Raw genomic sequence first — 7,070 nt, forward strand, 5'->3', positions numbered from 1 at the left:
ATGCTTAACGACACTCCATTCAACTTATTTTCGTGCTTATATCCAATTAAGGTTCAAGCACGCTGTTCTGGGCACACACCTCAGCTATCTGGGTTGTCTGTCCAGGACAGTGGGTTAGTTGTTAGTTGGTCAGTGAGAGAGAAGAGTGTGTAGTGGCCTTACACCTACCAACTGAGCTCTTAAGAACTCGCTCTGGGTTGGAGCCGGTACCGGGCTGCGAACTCTGTAACCTACCAGACTGTAGTCCGATGCCTTAACTACTGCGCCACCGAGGCCGGTACGACACTCCAGCACAAAGTGCACTCTACTGGTCTCGTTAAACAAAACAAACGTTTAACTTTTCAACGTTAGTTTATCACATTATAAACTACGGCTAATTGTGTGTGACATGATTATTTCAACACTTTTAAAGAAAACAGTTTGTGTTATTTAACGACGCCACTAGAGCACAATGATTTTTTATCTTATTATCGGCTATTGGACGTCAAACATATGGTCATTCTGACACTGTTTTTAGAGGAAACCCGCTGTCGCCATATAGGCTACTCTTTTACGACAGGCAGCAAGGGATCTTTTATTTGCGCTTCCCACAGGCAGGATAGCACAAACCATTGCCTTTGTTGAACCAGTTATGGATAACTGGTCGGTGCAAGTGGTTTACACCTACCCATTGAGCCTTGCGGAACACTCACTCAGGGTTTGGAGTCGATATCTGGATAAAAAATCCCATGCCTCGACTGGGATCCGAACCCAGTACCTACCAGTCTGTGGACCGATGGCCTAACCACGACGCCACCGGGGCCGGTCACTTTTAAAGAATGACAGAGGAAACCTGCTGCCGTCTCATAAGTTATTCCTACAGGATAGCAGCAAATCAACTTTAATTATACGCCCCGCGTTAAAGGAACATTCCTGAGGTTTTTAAAAATTTTAATAGGTTATCGACCAACAGAGACTTTTTAACGACTGTAATTACATATGAGATATATTTTTCTGCATAAAATATTAGCGGCTGTATATTAAAGGGACATTCCTGAGTTTGCTGCATTGTAAGATGTTTCCGACTAATAAAATACTTCTACGACTAAAGTTACATATTAAATATATTTTCTTGTTTAGAATATAAGTGTCTGTACATTCAATGTGTTTCTGGTCGTCTTAATATTTGTAAGAAGCCCAAACTGGAGTTTGTCTACAAATAATTTCATACGTACGAAGAAAAACATTTTAGAAAACAAAATGAAATTTAACCTAGTACAAATATTAGAATTATCAGAAACACGTTTAATATACAGCCACTAATATTTTATACAGAAAAATATATTTGATATGTAATTACAATCGTTAAAAAGTCTCCGTTAGTCGATAATATCTTAAACATTACAGTAAACTCAGGAATGTCCCTTTAAATGTGTTTCTTAAAATATTTGTTTTTCGTACGTACGAAATAATTTGAAGACAAAATCTAGTTTGGGCAAAGTACAAATATTAACATGACCAGAAACACATTGAATATACACACACTGATATTCTAAACAAGAAAATATATTTAATATGTAAGTTTAATCGTAGAAATATCTTATTAGTCGGAAACATGTTACAATGCAGCACACTCGGGAATGTCCCTTTAAGAAACACCTTTCTCAATGTGAGCCACATTTTGGTGGAATGTAATTTAGTTTTACATAATTATATGGTGTAAATAATCATGTATTTACCTTTGTTTGACGCCAAATAACCGATGTGCATTTCTGTGCTGATGAATCATTAAGCATTCATTAATTCCTGGCTCACAGCTTCGGGACGCAGTTTCATTTGGAGAAGGTGGGAGGGGGGTTACATAGTCCAGTGATAACTCGCTCGCCGTGTGCGCAGTCAGTGTAGGATCGACCCCGCTCAGTGACCCATTTCTCTTTCCAGCCGATGCACCACGAGTGGTATATCAAAGGCCGTGGTATGTACTATCATGTCTGTAGGATGGTGCATATAAAATAATCCTTGCTACTAATGGAAGAAAGTTACGGGTTTCCTCTCTAAAACTATGTCAAAATTACCAAAATGCTTGACATCCAATTAATAAACCAATGTGCTCTAGTGGTGTCGTTAGACAAAAGAAACTAACTTTAGTTTCATTTGGAGGGGCGGAGTGTGAGGTAGTGTCAGTATAGACCCTATAGAGTGATCATAATGACAGTCGCTAGTGGGTGTTTAGCTCAGTTGTTAAGGGCGCTCGACTTTCATACTGAGGGTCTTTGGTTCGAATCCTCTTAGTGGATACTAATGTATCTGTTACATGTCATAGCATACAACAAAAGGTTAATTCAAAGATAGATGACAGAAGTGACTTATTTATTCGTGTGGATTTACTGGGTTGATAATTAACCATGGTCGCCAGCAGAGCCAGTCGAAAACAAAATCTTTCTGGCCCTCCAATTATCACATTGAAATTTAACTGCACAGCCAAAATCAAAACTAGAATGTTCATTATTGAATAATAACCATGTGCTCACCGGATATAGCTTCAAAAGGAAACCGATGCATTGGCATGTACGTCATAGTGAATAAAGTTAAAATTCATATAAAAAGTTTAAAACCCATACCAACTCAAATAACATTTATTGAAAAAAAAAAAAAATTCAAGTATACATAAAAATGTTTCTTTACAAATTACCATTAAATTATACAGAATAAATATAATTTTTAATACAGGGACGAAGACAAAATGCTAGAACAGCCAAGGTATGCAACTTATCTTACATTGTCTCTGAAGTAAAAAAGAGGCGGGACGTAGCCCAGGGGTAAAGTGCTCGCTTGATGCGCGGTCGGTTTAGGATCGATCCCCGTCGGTGGCCCCATTGGGCTATTTCTCGTTCCAGCCAGTGCTCCACAATTGGTGTAACAAAGGTCGTGATATGTACTATCCTGTCTGTAGGATGGTGCATATAAAAGATCCCTTGCTGCTAATCGAAAAGAGTAGCCCATGAAGTGACGACAGCGGGTTTCCTCTCTCTATATCTGTGTGGTCCTTAACCATATATATGACGCCATATAACCGTACATAAAATGTGTTGAGTGCGTCGTTAAATAAAACATTTCCTTCCTTCTTCCTGAAGTAAAAAAAACAACAACCCGTAATGCAATACAAAGAAAATAAAAGTAGAACTGTTCGTGATTTAGTATATAAACTAGTCTGGGATGGCAGACCTCTTTGTGGCGATGCAATAGAGATGAACTACACTTTGTGACGATGCAACACGGTACAATATCCAGTAAAGGATTTCCTAAAAATGTGGCTGTCTTCCTATAGACGAAGCACGAACACGTGTGCGTTTAATGTCGACATTGTAAATGCTACAGTAGTAGGCTACTAATAAAATAGTATCGAAAGAAAAAGAAATATGTGGAAAAAAAAACAAATTTTACCAAAATATACGATGTACATAGTTATCATATTACAAAGCATAAAAACGTACTTATTGTTTATTACAGTAATATTTGGACGGTTATTTCATCATGTAAGTCTTGGGGTCACTCAGATCTGATCTGTTCTTATTCCATGCAAATCTCGTAAACTTAAAACAATACCGACAACGGCAATCAATTAAAGAGACATTCCTGAGTTTGCTGCAATTGTTAAGATGTTATCGACTAACAGAGACTCTTTAACGATTGTAAATACATATCAAATATATTTTTCTGCATAAAATATTAGTGGCTGTATATTAAACGTGTTTCTGGTCGCTCTAATATTTGTATAAGGTTAAATTTCATTTTATTTCCTAAAATATAATTTTTTCGTACGTACAAAAGTATTTGAATGAATGAATGAATGAATGAATGTTTAACGACACCCCAGCACGAAAAATATATCAGCTATTGGGTGTCAAACTGTGGTGATGCAAACAAATAAAGTGAGGATCAACATCAATATAAAAATTCAAGATTTAAACAAAAACACAGTGTAAAGAACTGTACAAAAATACAAATATCACAGATAGATACTGACTTTTACTCAAAATTTCAACTTTATCTCGAAGACAACAAGGGGATTTGTGCTGTATTGGCCATTCTCAAAGAGAATGTTACACCCCTGCACCACGGTGAGGTTACAGCACGCGTAGGGGGAAATTATTTGAAGACAAACTCCAGTTTGGGCTTCTTACAAATATTAAGACGACCAGAAACACATTGAATATACAGACACTGATATTCTAAACAAGAAAATATATTTAGTATGTAAGTTTAATCGTAGAAATATTTTATTAATCGGAAACATCTTACAATGGAGCAAACTCCTTTTAACTGACATTTGAAATAAGCCCTGTAGTAATGGAAAATTCCATCGTTATTTTTATAATCGCGAATACGCTCACATTAGTGTGAGTTAAAACTATAAGATAGATTTTGATTTTGTCCCAGAATAATGTAAGTTAATTTAATATGATTCTTCTTCTTCTTTTCGTTCGCTTGTCGACTACACGTCGAGGCCAGCAGTGACTATGAACGATACGGTTCTCTGTAGATCACTTCTTGTGCCATACAGCTTCTTCTGGAGAGTTGTTGTAGTTGTCCAGGTAGTCTCCTTCAGCTGCTGACGGTTTATGCAGTCTTGGATGACATGTCCGGTTGTCTGTGCTGCTTCTCCACAGGAGCACATGGAAGAAGGTACCAGCCGGAATCTCTTATGCATATGCTGGTTCAGCCTGTTGTGTCCAATCCTTAGTCCGAAAATGATGACCTGTTCCTGACGGGATAGCAGGTAATAATCATTGGTTTGTTTGGGAGGTCTATAGAGAGATTTAATATGGCATTTCATCTCTTCGTATGCTACCCAGTTATCCTCCTGTTCTTTAGCTGCACCCAGTTGTGCCAGTCTGTCTGCATTTTCATTTCCTGGTGTGCCACAGTGAGCAGGGATCCATTGTAACACGACTTGGTTAACACTGCTGATAGGATGTAGGGCTTCTGAAAGTCTGTCAAGCTTGTTGTTTTCAAGAGCCTGGAGGGCAGAGAGAGCATCAGTCAGGAAGACGACGTGTGAGCAGTTCTCCTCTGGTGCTGATGATGTGGGCAGCATGAATGAAAGCCTTAACCTCTGCAGCATAAATTGTGCAGTATTTCCCTGTAGGAAAATGTGCCTCATCTTGGTAGCCACAAGGGTCCATGATGTATATTCCAGCCCCTCCGTTTACCACTACATTTGTTGGAGATCCATCAGTATATACCTGTGTCCATGATGTCTCTGGATACTGTTCATCAATCATGGCCAGTGTCAGGGCTCGTTTGTATAGTTCACTGTGTTCCTCTCCAGGGGTGAGGTGTTGGACCACTGTGCAGATCTTTACATTGTCCAGTTGTGGTTCCCATGGTGGGATGCAACTGACAGTACTAACTTGATAGATTTTATCAGGGAGTTGTCCCTTATGTTGCCCCAGAAGTGATTTGCTCTGTTTAAGAAAGCTAGTTCTTTTGAGTCTGTTGCAGGGGTAGTCATTCATTCTCTTGTTCATTGGGTGTTGTGGCAAAGACTTGAACTTAGTGGCTTCTATCATGAGCTTTGAGTCTCGGCATTTGCTGAGGGGTACGATACCAGTGAGCTGTTCCATTTTTTCAATGGGGGTTGACATCATCGCTCCAGTTATTATCCTGAGGCTGTTGATGCATGGCATTGTGGTTTATTAGAGTGCGCCGTGCGGCCCAATACCTCTGACTTCAGCACGCTAGGTTTCTGTTAGGGTTACCTCACCCTTAGTCCATATCAGTCTAGCCTCTACCCATCGACCAGTCCAGCTTGGGTGTCCCTAACAGAAGCCAAAGCTCCTGCTGGCATAGCTCTCTGGGTCTATGAGACATACAAGCCCCATCACCACGTCAAGGAATGGACTATGAAGGGCATACGATTCTTTTTACTATAATATTAACAGTTGTGAAACAGTAGCTCTTCTAGATAATTATGGCGTATACAGTCCATTCCAATAAGCCGACGACTTCCAGATTTTAAAAATACATGCAGTCTTCAATACCTTTTCAGCTCTATTTTTAGAAAGACCCGGCCCAAAGCCACAGAAGCCGAGTCTGGCGCTGTCTAAATGTAGAGCACGTTCTATGTCGTCTGCTGCCAGATCTGTAGTTCGCGCCAACACAAACACGGTGTGTTTTGTTACATTAAAGGGACATTCCTGAGTTTGTTGCATTGTAAGATGTTTCTGAAAAATAAAATATTTCTACGATTAAACTTGCATATTAAATATATTTTCTTGTTTAGAATATCAGTGTCTGTATATTCAATGTGTTTCTGGTCATCATAATATTTGTTTAATATACAGCCACTAATATTTTATGCAGAAAAATATATTTGATTTGTAATTACAGTCGTTAAAAAGTCTCTCTTACTCGATAACATTAAAATTGCAGCAAACTCAGGAATGTCCCTTTAAATTCAGTTTCAGTGCCTTTCTTTTTCAAGTGGTACCATACTCGCCAGACCCTAAACTCGATGTTCGCATAACGGACTATCTTTGTAAAATTCTTCGTCGCCCTTAGCCAATAAAGGTCGCCGTGGCGATGGTGTGATTGCTAATTTTCAACCCTGGATTTAGGTTAACTGCTATCATGAATCCACGATGGCCACTAAGCTAGTGAAGCTGAAAATATCCACATCAGATGTATATGACAGGAATATAGATGGTTTAAAAATTCACATTTATTTAATGTGTAATAAAAAGTACATGCATAAGTTTGAACGACAAAACCGTTATTCGCGATCAAGACCGTATCCTTGCACAATGCAAAGTCCAAAAGGAATGTGGCAAAATAGTTAATGAATCTAGCTAGTGTCTCGTCCACAGGAGGACAGCCACTCATAAGGAGATCCTTTACTGGTCCACTCCCAAACAAATTTACTAAATCAAAAGAACAGAACTCATTGGAATAAATATAGCTATGCCAATCCAACTATAATAGTAACACTGTGTAGTTTTTCTTTGAATGTAAATGAAGGAACAGAAGTCACGAGTTGGTGATATAGTTTCTTGTTTTCTTTTCCAACATGAAACATGAATAACAAGCTA

Source organism: Gigantopelta aegis, chromosome 15 (genome assembly GCF_016097555.1).
Source record: "Gigantopelta aegis isolate Gae_Host chromosome 15, Gae_host_genome, whole genome shotgun sequence".
NCBI lineage: Eukaryota > Metazoa > Mollusca > Gastropoda > Neomphalida > Peltospiridae > Gigantopelta > Gigantopelta aegis.